Source organism: Gymnoscopelus microlampas (assembly GCF_963454915.1).
Source record: "Gymnoscopelus microlampas genome assembly, chromosome: 21".
Lineage (NCBI taxonomy): Eukaryota > Metazoa > Chordata > Actinopteri > Myctophiformes > Myctophidae > Gymnoscopelus > Gymnoscopelus microlampas.
Window position 1 is genome coordinate 1,865,871 of NC_139958.1, and position 12,856 is coordinate 1,878,726.

The 12,856-nt window shown below is 43.6% G+C and overlaps 1 pseudogene across 1 annotated transcript in view; it reads right to left on the reverse strand.

Annotated features, from left to right (window-relative positions):
• Positions 1–6,700: 6,700 nt before the first annotated feature.
• LOC311037545 (cGMP-dependent protein kinase 1-like) overlaps positions 6,701–12,856 on the reverse strand; it is a 56,213-nt pseudogene continuing 50,057 nt past the window's right edge. Inside the window, exons 18-20 of the transcript in view lie at positions 10,933–10,995; positions 10,778–10,844; positions 6,701–6,799 (exon numbers count right to left, since the gene is read on the reverse strand). The product of the transcript in view is annotated as a cGMP-dependent protein kinase 1-like (transcript). The remainder of the gene's footprint in view (positions 6,800–10,777; positions 10,845–10,932; positions 10,996–12,856) is intronic.

Here is a 12,856-nt window from a genome sequence, read left to right on the forward strand (position 1 = left end):
ATATTTGTATAAAATTGTGTTTCAGATTAAACCTTTTTTGTTTACTTGGTTTGCTCTATTTTCCTTCTACACCTCTTTGCCAAACATAGCCGATCTACAAGCTCACAACGCCTCGCGCTTGTAGATCTGCTATTTTTGGCTAAAGTTCTCCTCAGAAAAGGGATGTTAGGGTTCTCAAAAAGATTTGGCGGACCCCCTGTAGTAACTCTGAGGACCCCCTAGGGGTCCCGGACCCCCTGTTGAAGACCCCTGCCATATTAGGTGTGTTTGGTAGAGAAGATTTTGTGAGGTGTCACTTGTTTGTCCCCTTTATAGATAATAGATTCTGCTGTATTTGACTAGAATCTTGGCATTGCCCATAATCTAGTTGAACAAACAGAGAATTTTGTCACCTCCTAGTCCTAGCATTACCGATTGCTCGGTCACTTTCTCTTAGGTAGCCCATCGCATGGCAATGATAGATATTTTCCCGTTTTAAGATCTAACCAAAAATTCTGACACGCCCGTCTTTTGGATAGATACGTGTCGGTAGATATGTGTCAATGACCGTGCAGGACGCAGCAATTGAGAGATATTGACAGATTTAAAGGAGTAGTTCACGATTACTTATGTTCTATCAATTACACACCCCATGAAACATTGAATTCACAGAGATTGTTTAGTTTTTATCACATTCCTAAGACAATAATTTGTTCTGGCGGTCTCTCCGGAAGGAGACACAAAGAGTCTCCTTTGTGTCTCCTATACCGGAAACTTTAGCATCTTTAGTATTATCAAATGATTGGCTCAGGAATGTGACAAAACAAAAAAATCTCCATGAATTCAATTCTTCATTTTTTGGGGTGAACTACTCCTTTAACATTCAATCAAGAATTCTAGGCAAGCCCTTATCTTGGTTGAATAAGTGTCTGGGGATATGTTTTTCTACGCCTGTGCAGGCACCTTAGATTGAGGACTCGGAGAACCCGAAATTCCGCCATTTCTTGCCTTCATATATTTTTGTATTATTGCCTGTATTAGTAAGTAATTTGTATTAGCTTGAGTGTAAATAAAAACCCTTTTCTGCTCGAGAAGTCTTACGAGGATTCGTTTTTTTTTTCTTCAAACGGTCCTTCAGGTCTGATCTTATCACGGACACATTGGTGAGTGAAAGAGTATGCAACAGTTGTTACTATAAATAGAGTGTGTTTCCTCCTCTGTGTGGGGCATGTGTTATCCGGGGTGCAGCAGCACAGCTACACATATTGGGTTTACATGTATAGGGTCAGGGACGTGCACAGATAGACTCTAGGTGCTGCTAGAGCTCCTGCCCTTTGCCCTCTTGACCAGAAGTGCCCTTTTGAAAAAAAAAAAAAAAGAAAAGAAAATTCAGTTCACAGCAGGGGTCTTCAACAGGGGGTCCGGGACCCCTAGGGGGTCCTCAGAGTTACTACAGGGGGTCCACCAAATCTTTATGTGATATGATTTTTCTTTTTACCATAACCGCTCGAAACCTAGCATCCCTTTTCTGGGGAGAACTTTGGCCAAAAATATGTAAAATGTGGGCTCGTAGATCGGCTATTTTTTGGCAAAGAGGTATAGGTGTAGAGGGAAAAAAGAGCAGACCAAGTAAACAAAAAAGAGTATGATTTACTTGAGCACCTGCCCCTCAAAATGTCTGTGCACGCCACTGTATAGGGTTAATAGGTCTTTGCTGAAATCAAGGGGAGTAGAAATTAGGAGTGTTTTAATTTCTTCTCTTTTCGTCAGGCCATTACACTGTCTATTTATTTATTGCCCCCGTCTTAGGCTAGCTACGGAAACTGACGGCCCATAAAGTGGAGACATATGATGCCATTGGCCCGCTGGCTTGTCTCTCATCTGAAATGGCCAAAGGCATGGCAATGATAGATATTTTCCCGTTTTAAGATCTAACCAAAAATTCTGGCACGCCCGTCTTTTGGATAGAGAAGTGTCTGGAGATATGTGTCAATGACCGTGCAGGATGCAGCAATTGAGAGATATTGACAGATTTAAAGGAGTAGTTCACAATTACTTATTTTCTATCAATTACACACCCCATGAAGCATTGAATTCACAGAGATTTTTTTGTTTTTATCACATATACAATAATTTGTTCTGGCGGTCTCTCCGGAAGGAGACACAAATTGTGTCTCCTTCCGGAGAGACCGCCAGAACAAATTATTATATACCGGAAACATTAGCATCTTTAGTATTATCAAATTATTGGCTCAGGAATGTCACAAAAACAAAAAAAATCTCCATGAATTAAATTCTTCATTTTTTGGGTGAACTACTCCTTTCATTCAATCAAGAATTCTAGGCAAGCCTGTATCTTGGTTGAATATAGCTCCATAAAGAACCTCTCACTCCGCTATACAGCTCCGAGATGAGGTTCTAGGTTGTTCTCATCCAGGATCGGTGGAACGTCCGCCAAGGCTCCGCTGTTTACCCTTTTGTATACATCGTATCCCAAAACTAATGGTAGATTCCAAACCGCACGGATGTTTAAGGTTAGGTCGGCGCCATAATAGTTTAGGTCGGCAGCGAAACTACCCGTTTAAATCGCTTATTTAGTCAGCCTGTGGCCATGTTTCCCATTGTAGCCAAACCGGGAGCAGTACTGGCAGCGGACGTAGGGGGGTTTTCCGGGTTGAATGGGAAACATCTCGGAGCTGTATAGCGGAGTGAGAGGTTCTTTATGGAGCTAGGTTGAATAAGTGTCTGGGGATATGTTTTTCTATGTCTGTGCCAGGCACCTTAGATTGAGGACTCGGAGAACCAGAAATTCCGCCATTTCTTTCCTTCATATATGTTTGTATTATTGCCTGTATTAGTAAGTATTGTATTAGCTTGAATGTTAAATAAAAACCCTTTTCTACAAGAGAAGTCTTAAGAGGATTCGTTTTTTTTCTTCAAACGGGCCTTCGGGTCTGATCTTATCACGGACACATTGGTGAGTGAAAGAGTATGCAACAGTTGTTACTATAAATAGAGTGTGTTTCCTCCTCTGTGCGGGGCATGCGTTATCTGGGGTGCAACAGCACAGCTGGGTTTACATGTATAGGGTCAGGGACGTGCACAGATAGACTCTAGGTGGTGCTAGAGCACCTGCCCTTTGCCCTCTTGACCAGAAGTGCCCTTTTGAAAAAAAAAAAAAAAAAAACATTTCAGTTCACAGCAGGGGTCTTCAACAGGGGGTCCGGGACCCCTAGGGGGTCCTCAGAGTTACTACAGGGGGTCCGCCAAATCTTTATGTGATATGATTTTTCTTTTTACAATAACCACTCGAAACCTAGCATCCCTTTTCTGAGGAGAACTTTAGCCAAAAATAGCCGATCTACAAGCCCACAACGCCTCGCAGCGCGAGGCGTTGTGGGCTTGTAGATCGGCTATTTTTTGGCAAAGAGGTATAGGTGTAGAGGGAAAAAAGAGCAGACCAAGTAAACAAAAAAAAGTATGATTTACTTGAGCACCTTCCCCTCAAAATGTCTGTGCACGCCACTGTATAGGGTTTATAGGTGTTTTAATGTCTTCTCTTTTCGTCAGGCCATTACACTGTCTATTTATTGCCCCCGTCTTAGGCTAGCTACGGAAACTGACGGCCCATAAAGTGGAGACATATCATGCCATTGGCCCGCTGGTTTGTCTCTCATCTGAAATGGCCAATCCTTGAGTAGCACCCGCCCACAGAGCAGAGAGAGATCACATGATCTGTGCCAAGCTGGCTTGTCTCTCATCTGAATGCCGGACCCAGTGGCCCTATCACAGGCTACAACGGCACCTGAGTCCCACCCACACATTAGAACATAGCCGATCTACAAGCCCACAATGTGCCACGGACGCAGCGCGCTGTGGGCTTGTAGATCTTCTACGTTCGGCACCGAAGCATAAGTCTGAGGCATGAGTCTGACAGAGAGAGAGAGAGAGAGAGAGAGAGAGAGAGAGAGAGAGAGAGAGAGAGAGTGTGAGAGCGAGAGAGAGAGAGCGAGGCGAGAGCGAGAGCGTCATGCCAAACAGGAAGCTCACATTGTAAAGGAAGCCTTGCTCTTACTTAAAGGGATATTTCACTTTCAAACACGTTTGGGGTCATTTTAACGTCGACTCAGGCTTTTGCAAACACCCCAGACAGTTTTTAAGTTGCTTGATTCACTATTTAGATATTTCATGTTCATTTTATCAAACACGCTTCCTTCCTATGCAAACCCACTAGAATAGAATGCACGTGCTAACTAAAAAAAACAGCTTAATAAGGTTAATACGAGCATCAAAACAATATTGTAAATGTTTATATTAGCACATGCATTCCATACATTCCATAGGGCTGGGCCACACATGGACAAATGACATCATAAACTTGCGACGGCCGTTGTCCCGCTTGAGTAACAGATCTCACACTACTAGCATATTGTGAATATTTGAGTATTTTTCGAAACATTTTAAAAGGATCCCTGGCTAATAAGCCAAATATGCCTTAATACATTAATACCTGTAACGCATCTGTGTCACTTTAAGATTTATTTGACTATTGAAAAATAGCAGATATACAAGCTCATAGCTATGAGCTTGTAGATCTGCTATTTTTGAAAAATCTTGAAAAAAAAATGTTTTCGATTTTTTTCAAAAAACTGTTAGGATTTAGAAATGTTTTAAGAATCGCCTCAGGTCTTAATGGGTTAATACATTATAATGATCCTCTATAAATAAAATGTAAAATAAAAAACACCTTAAATATTTTTTTCATTTTAGAAACAGTTAATCTTTCACTCAATAGGGGCAATGCCCGTCGCAAGTTGATGATGTCATTTGCCCATGTGTGTGGTCTAGCCCTATGGGATGTATGGAATACATGTGCAAACAAAACACTTAAAGTATCTGTAACAACAAATGTGCAGGTTTACCAGTATGAGAGATGATTTCCCCGTCTGTACGCTCCACAGCGTGGCCGAGCGGTCGGAGGACGCCGTGCCCAGGAGCACGGGGCTGCGTCCGGGCGACGGGCCAGGTCCCAGATCCCGTCCCCGTGGCCCACGTACTGCTTCAGCGGCTGACACACCCGCCCTGGAGCCGCAGCCGAAAGTAGACCTGATCTTGCTGGTGGAGGCCGTGTATGTCGTCTTCAGCTTCTGAGGCAGGCGGCTGGTGCCGTGGTTAGCTTTTGTTCTCAAGAGCCTCCTTCGTGGCGGGGTCAAAATGTACTTCGAGTACCAAAAGTAATAGTACTCAAAATAATTTGAAAATAGCAGATCTACAAGCTCACAACGTGTCGCATCGCAACGCATTGTGAGCTTGTAGATGTTTATATAGGGCTGAAGTGGTTAATGTATGTTTTGTGATAATAATCAAAATCTACAAAGTAACTAGTAACTAAAGTTTAAAGTAGTCGAAGCAAAAGTACTGAAAATTGGAAATACTCCACTAAAGTAAAAAAAATACCTCAAAATTATACCTAACTACAGTACTTGAGTAAATGTACTTAGCTACTTTACACCACTGCCGAACAGATCCTGGAGGCTGTTCCTCAGGGCCGGGGGCCTGGAGGTCCCTAAAACTCACCTATAGTAACCCGGGGCGATTGGGCACCGATAGGCTATAGGAACGTACTGCCGGTGCTGCTAAGGTCAACACCCTCCATGCCTCTGTTTGAGTCACTTCTGAAAACCTACCTCTACACCAAGTTTCTCTTAACCGTTTTACATGTGATTGTACTCTCACTCCAATGCTGTTTTTTTTTTTTATTATTATTTTTGCATTGTGGTTTTGATGTTTTTAACCTTGCTCTGTGCAGCACTTTAGAACTTAGTTTTGAAAGGAGCTATAGGCTACAAATACAATACATCATCATCATTACATTACAGTCATTTAGCAGACGCTTTTATCCAAAGCGACTTACAATAAGTGCATTCAACATAAGTAGGGAACGAAACTACTAATCAGCAGAAGTATTGCATTCTCTTCTAAAACAAGCAACCAAGAGGAAAATCAAATGAGCTAAAGAGCTAAAACCACTAAGTCTATCGAATAAACAAGATCCAATAAAACAAGAGCTCGTACAACTAATTGACATAGGACTTTTCATTATGAATCACTTAAGTCCTATACACTTCACCTTATTGATCACTTTAGCCAGGGGTGTCCAAATGTTTTTTTCAAAGTGCACCTTGAAAATACCTTATGCCCTGTCATACTGTACCTTTGTACCCTAACAAAGTCACATACAAATGCCTCACATTACAACAATTGTATTTAACTACAGTGCAATATCAACACTCTTTTATTGTCTAGTCAAATAATTTGTGCTGTACGATAATGTTACATTTTCCTATCTGGCAACACTGATGGCAACACAAGATTCAAGACGTTTTATTTGTTACCGACTTACACAGGTATTGCAGTGTTAAAAAGACTAAAATACTAAGATTTTGATATTTAGTCGATTAAGACTACACCGAGACTTAACAATTTCAGAAGACTAAAATAGGACTAAAATTAAATGATGTGTTATTCAAAAAAACTAAAGCAGAATTTGCTGTCAAAAGTAACACTGCTATGTTGTTGGGACTTGTCCCGCATAGTGTGCCACAAATAACGAAGACAATTTAATATTAATTAAATCGGAAAATGACACAGATGCGTTCTGGGTCTAAATGGGCTAAATAATACTCTTTAAAAAAATAATCCAAAAATAGGGTGAGTGTGGTCAGAACTCCATGTCCCATCCGGACTCCTCGTCAGGCGGGGGCTTGTCTGTGTCCACAGGGAAACAGTCAAAGTTACTGTTGTCCAGCGGTCCTTCTACCTGATGAAAACAACACAGTGTAACGTTACTGTCGTCCAGCGGTCCTTCTACCTGATGAAAACAACACAGTGTAACGTTACTGTTGTCCTTCTACACATAGACATCTAAAAGGTAGACGCCTCCTCCGGCTCTGAGGCGTCTGTATCTCGGGCACGCTTCCGCGTGCGTCACAGAAGGGGACGTTCGGTAGGCCAATCAGAGGCAGGTGGGGGCGGGACAACTACATTCTGACAAGTCCTGGAAAAGACGAGCTGTGATTGGCCAGTAGTAGTCAACGCTGTGAGTCAACGCTGTGATTGGCCAGTAGTCACTCTGAGTGGCAGCGTGCCCCCTCTAAATATGGCTGCCGCGATACAGGTCGCTCCAACGAACTGCAGCGGCCAATGAGGTGTCTAGGTTTCTATATCTATGCTTCTACCTGATGAAAACAACACAGTAAAGTTATACTTATATCACAGTAAACACTGCAAGCCTGCTTCCTCTGCATTGGGAGAAAAAGAGAAGCATCTGAAGGTTTGTCTGAATGCATTTTTACACGTGTGTGTCGTGAGCACTTTTCCATTTCATCTTACGAGCGGTCGGGTTCTTCTGAATGCGGCCCGTGCGTGCATACTGCCTCTTATCAGTGTGTCTGATAAGGGGGCTAATGCAAAAAAATAATAAATAAAAATGCGAGTTGCATTTGAATCTGGACACCGGCGTATTGCATTCCTGCGATTATCGGTATATCCCATGAGCTGGAGGGACAGGAGAGTTCTAATTGGCTAGTAGTGTTCTGTAGATCCCATGAGCCGGACGGACAGCTTGAACGATCATGGACATGAAGTCGTTAATCATTAATTCACCCAGTCTGCTTTCTGCTGTTGTTGATTGTAGTCATCGCTGCCACTTCCCACCCCTTACAGTACTTGTTTTTAAAGGACAAATCCGGAATAAAAGCCCATGTCTGCTAAACAGACCAACGTGGGGTGAAGTCTACTCAACTCCTCGTGAGACTTGGGAAAAGACAATCACTTTTGACCGCAACAAATAGCATAAGTAGCGATATGCTTATGCATCCACTCTATGTTATGAGGGCTGCTGGGGAAACTGGACAACAGGGTTTATTCTGCAAATAGACCCCATGGCCAGTCATTTGGGATAAATATAAGTAGTGAAAAAAGGCTATATGTTGTATATGAATGCTCTTTTCTTCTTCTTCTTCTTCTTCGTCTTCGTCGTCTTCTTTGTCTTCTTCTTCATCTCTTAGTGGGCTGGCTCAGTGTCTTTTCGTCATGGCTTCCAGTTCCCACCTGATGTCGTGAGGGAGTCCAGACTGCTCCAGACCGTACCGAAGAACCGCCAGCTTGCATAACGTCTTCAGACTAGGACTCAAGTCCAAGACGTAGAGGTTGTCGTCGAAGATGACGACGCGCTCCCCCACCATGCAGCAGCAACACCAGAAGTTCTGCGACGGCCCTTTCCCCCGGGGCTCCACCTTCGTCCAGGAGAAGGAGTCCGGATTGAACTTCCACAGATCGTTGAAGGTCTGGGCAAAGTTTTCGCCGCCGAACACGTACAGCTCCTCGTTGTAGGCGAAGGCCGGGTGACCCACGCGTCCCACCGGAAGGCGACGCGCGGACGGCGTGCTCAGCCAGCTGTCGCTCTCCGTGTCGAACACGGCGACGTTGTAGGGGTGATCCTCGTTCCCTTGGCCGCCGAACACGAACATCTTCGCCCCGATGAGGACGGCGGAGTGACAGTCTGAGGCGGATGCCGGGGTGCCGCCGGCGTTGACCAAGGACCAGACCATGGCGACGGTGTCAAACCTGTAGATGTCGTTGGAATATCCGGTCAGATCGTTGAACCCTCCGTAGACGTACATGACCGTCCCCAACAAGCAGGCCGAGTGGTCGTCCCTCCCCTCCGGAACGGCACCGGACACCTCGGGCTTGAACCAGCGGTGGGAGTCGACGTTAAAGGCGTACATCACGTTGCAGTGAGGATACCCTCCCCACACGTAGACGACGTCTTCTATCAGCACGGCCGTGTGACCCCAGAATATGGAGGGAACCTCGGGGGGCCGTTGTTGCTGTTGTTGTTCTCCTCTTCCGGCCGTCACGGCGGGCAGCTTCCTCCAGCGCAGGGACACCATGTTGAACACGTGCACCTCCACCTGACCCCTGATGGTGCAGGAGCCGCCGAAGAAGTAGATCCTGTTGCCCGCGGCGACGGCGGCGTAGTAGTTGTGTAGGTTGGGTTCTCCTTTAAGGTGCAGCGTCCATCGCAGCATTTCCCACACGGCACTTTAAACAAGTGGACCAGAGTGGATTCATCCACTCCTGCTATGTGAAGGGATGACGTTCTATCCATTCAAATTTCAATCAATTCAGTTCAAAGATCAGTTCTATCGATGTCAAACTGAGAACGGTTATAATTGGCACGGCGACATAAACGTCCCGCAAAGCTCGGCAAATCCGCGAAGTCGACGTTTGTTGGGAGTTGACCGACCAGGGAAGCCGATGCCTGCTTACAGCCCCATTAAGGCAAATGGATCTCCATATCATATGCAGTAGAAACCACAGCCCAGGTAGGCTCTGGAAATACCTGGTGTCACACAGCAGACAGTCTGTTCAGATGGTCAAAGTGTATGAAAGGCATTGCTATTAAAAGGCGCTGCCCTACCCCTTGTGCCTACACCTTTAAGGCAGTTTTACGATTAAAATGCTGATCTGACGTGAGCTTGTAGATCGGCTATTTGAACATTTAAAAAATGTATTCAAAATAGTAAAAAAAAAAGGGCTATAAAGTTTAGGCGTAAGGGGTAGGACCCCATGGCTCCTAGGAGGCCAGCCATCTGGAACAGTTATTCTAACCTTTTATTATATATTTAGACTATGGTCATGGAAGACCCCTGGACAGTGTCTGTACGGTGTGACTATGGTCATGGCAGAAAGAAAGAAAGAAAGAACGAAAGAACGAAAGAACGAAAGAACGAAAGAACGAAAGAACGAAAGAACGAATGAAAGAACGAAAGAACGTGCACCATCCATGGTTCACGGTCCTCAGGTCTACCCGCTCCTCTAGGCAATTTTTATTTTTGAACATTTTTGAAAAGGTTTGATAATGCACTGGATTTGTCTTTGAGCTTGTGGTGGATCAGCATTTTTTTGTGGTTAAACAGCCCTGCCTGTGGAGGCCTGTGTTGGTGGCTGTATGTTGACCAGTCTCCACACATTTAACTAAATGACACACACCCTCCTAAAGATGTAGTCCACCCTCACGCCACCTCCTGGATCAATTCCTACTGCAGCCATCAGTGAGGGGAGGAGGGGGCACGACTTGGCATACATTAAGACCTGGGGCCGCTTCTAAACATTTTCTAAATCCTAACAGTTTTTCAAAAAAAAAAAAAATTAAACAAATATTTTCACGATTTTTCAAAAATATCAGATCTACAAGCTCATAGCGCGGCGCTCTGTGCCGCGCTATGAGCTTGTAGATCTGCTATTTTTTAATAGCAGAAGAAATCTTAAGTGACACAGATGCGTTCCAGGTCTTAATGGGTTAAGACCGTGTCATTTTTAGATTTCTTTGGCTATTCAAAAATAGCAGATATACAAGCTCATAGCACACTATAATCAGTGGTTCTCGAACTTTTTCATGACAACGACCCCCAAAATGATATGTATTTGGCCGCGGACCCCCCCATCTCAAACATGTTGTTCCTGTGAGCTTGTAGTTCTGCTATTTTCAAATGGCCCGAAATGTATATAGGGCTGAAGTAGCAAGTAACTAAAGTTTTCAAATAATAGTAGTGGAGTAAAAGTACAATATTGGCCTCCGAGATGTAATGGAGTAGAAGTAAAAGTACAGAAAATTGGAACTTGAGCAAATATACTTAGTTACTTTACACCACTGCTGGCAGTCAAAGAGTTAATCATGTTAGACTATAGTTTTGCTGTCACAATGAACAGTGTAGGGCAGCAGGAGACTCACTGTAGGAGTGAAGGGAGAGTCTATGGTTCCCTGACGGAGGCCTTCCCAGTTGAAACCTTCAAACCACCTGCAGCACAAACACACTGTGTTACCATGGCGACAGGCTGAGGATGGCATTAAACGAGTTGAGAGCGTAAAACATGTCGTCGTCATACTTGTGTTTCTGGACGTCCCTCACGCCGTTCTTCTGGTTACCCAGCCGCTCTGAGGGGCTGTCTCTGGGAAATACACACGGAAATACACACACAGTTTAACAATGTGTTTGTGTCCACACACAGGGAAAGCATACAGGGACACACATATTTTAGGTGCAGCTAGAGGTTACATTCTCAAACTCATGGATATAATTATGTCCTCATGATACAACATGCATGTCCCTCAGCACTCCATGGCCACAACCCACTGAGCCATAGTCGGCTATTAGACCTCCGTCTAAAACCGGGTTATAATTGGTCTAACAGTGAAAGTTTTTCAGCGGTCTAGGCTTAGCCTAGCGTCTGTATATAGACGTCTATATTATAGACGTCATTTCAGCGGCTATGATATAGACGGTCTACAAATAGACGCTTAAAAAACAGCTAATCAACGTCTAGGCTAAGCCTAGACCGCTAAAAAACGTTCACTGTTAGACCAATTATAACCCTGTTTTAACCTAGCCCTTAGACGTAGTTTAAACGTGTAATAGCCCGAAAAATGCTCAGTGGGAAGTAGCGGTGGCTCCGCCATATCTGGCAGCAGAGACAGCACAGTACTTTGCCCGCCTTTCTGCCATATCTTTGGGCATCCCAAGTTGTCAAAACCCTCCACCAACCAGTCCGTGGGTATAAATATGTCCTATAGGCTGGATCACCAGAGGAAACAAAGTTCTTAGTCTTGAACTGCTGCTTGGTGTTAAAGCGCTCTCTGTAGTTGTTCTCATGGGTCTGGAAGTCCCACCCGTTGCTATTCCGACAGCGGACGGACACACCGCTGGAAGGCCGCCGGGTCTATAGCCTAGCGTTGGTTGTTGGTAGATTCCTCCGGTGAGAAATGCCTTCATGTATGTAAGCTACTAGTTTACAGAAGCTGCAAATGAATCCACTGCAACTACTACATTGACGATGGTAGTTGCAATGGAGTAGTTTAACCCAGAACACACACACACACACACACACACACACACACACACACACACACACACACACACACACACACACACACACACACACACACACACACACACACACACACACACACACACACACACACACACACACACACACAGTTCTTCTGGTTACCCAGACGACGCTCTGAGAGGCTGTCTCTGGGAAATACTATACTCTCATCTTTTTACTCCATTACAATTATTTACTTCAATAGTTCAAATACTTCAAATAGTTACTTTGCAGATTTGGATTATTAATATACCTTATCCACTTAAGCACAATTTTATACTTGGGCTTTTTTCAATAAAGTATTACAAATATTGCTTCTTTATTTCTTAGTAGCTTTACATTGGTAAAGTAAGTATATTTTGTATATTTACTTTGTTACAATCTTTGTTACAGTCTTTGAATATAAATATTTTTTTAGTCAAAATTAACTGATATCTTTGCTTCTGGGGGTCCCTGGCACAAAACATTTTCAAATGGGGGTCCGCGGCCAAATGTATATCAATTTAGGGGTCCTTGGCAGGAAAAAGGTTGAAAACCACTGAAGTAAACAACACTTCTTCCAGCACGGCTAACTAGTGGTGTTGGAAAAAATCGATTTGTGTAAGAATCGCGATTCTTATTATCAACGATTCAAAATCGAGTCACAATTTCCAAAAATCTTGTAGTTTTTTTAGCTGGTTAGGGTTACTGGAGTTTTTACTCTACACGACCCTCTCTGGTATTACATTTTTTTTTTGTTTGAGCTGTTGGAAATAACTAGGCTACACTTGGTTGTTAAAGTCCAGATGAGAACAATATGACTGAAATAATTTGGATCAAAGTTAAACTGATTGGGAATATGTTTTAATGACATATTTTTTTTAATAGTTATCAATCGCAAAATAATCAGAAAGAATCTGAATCGAATCGTTTTGATTTGGAAAAA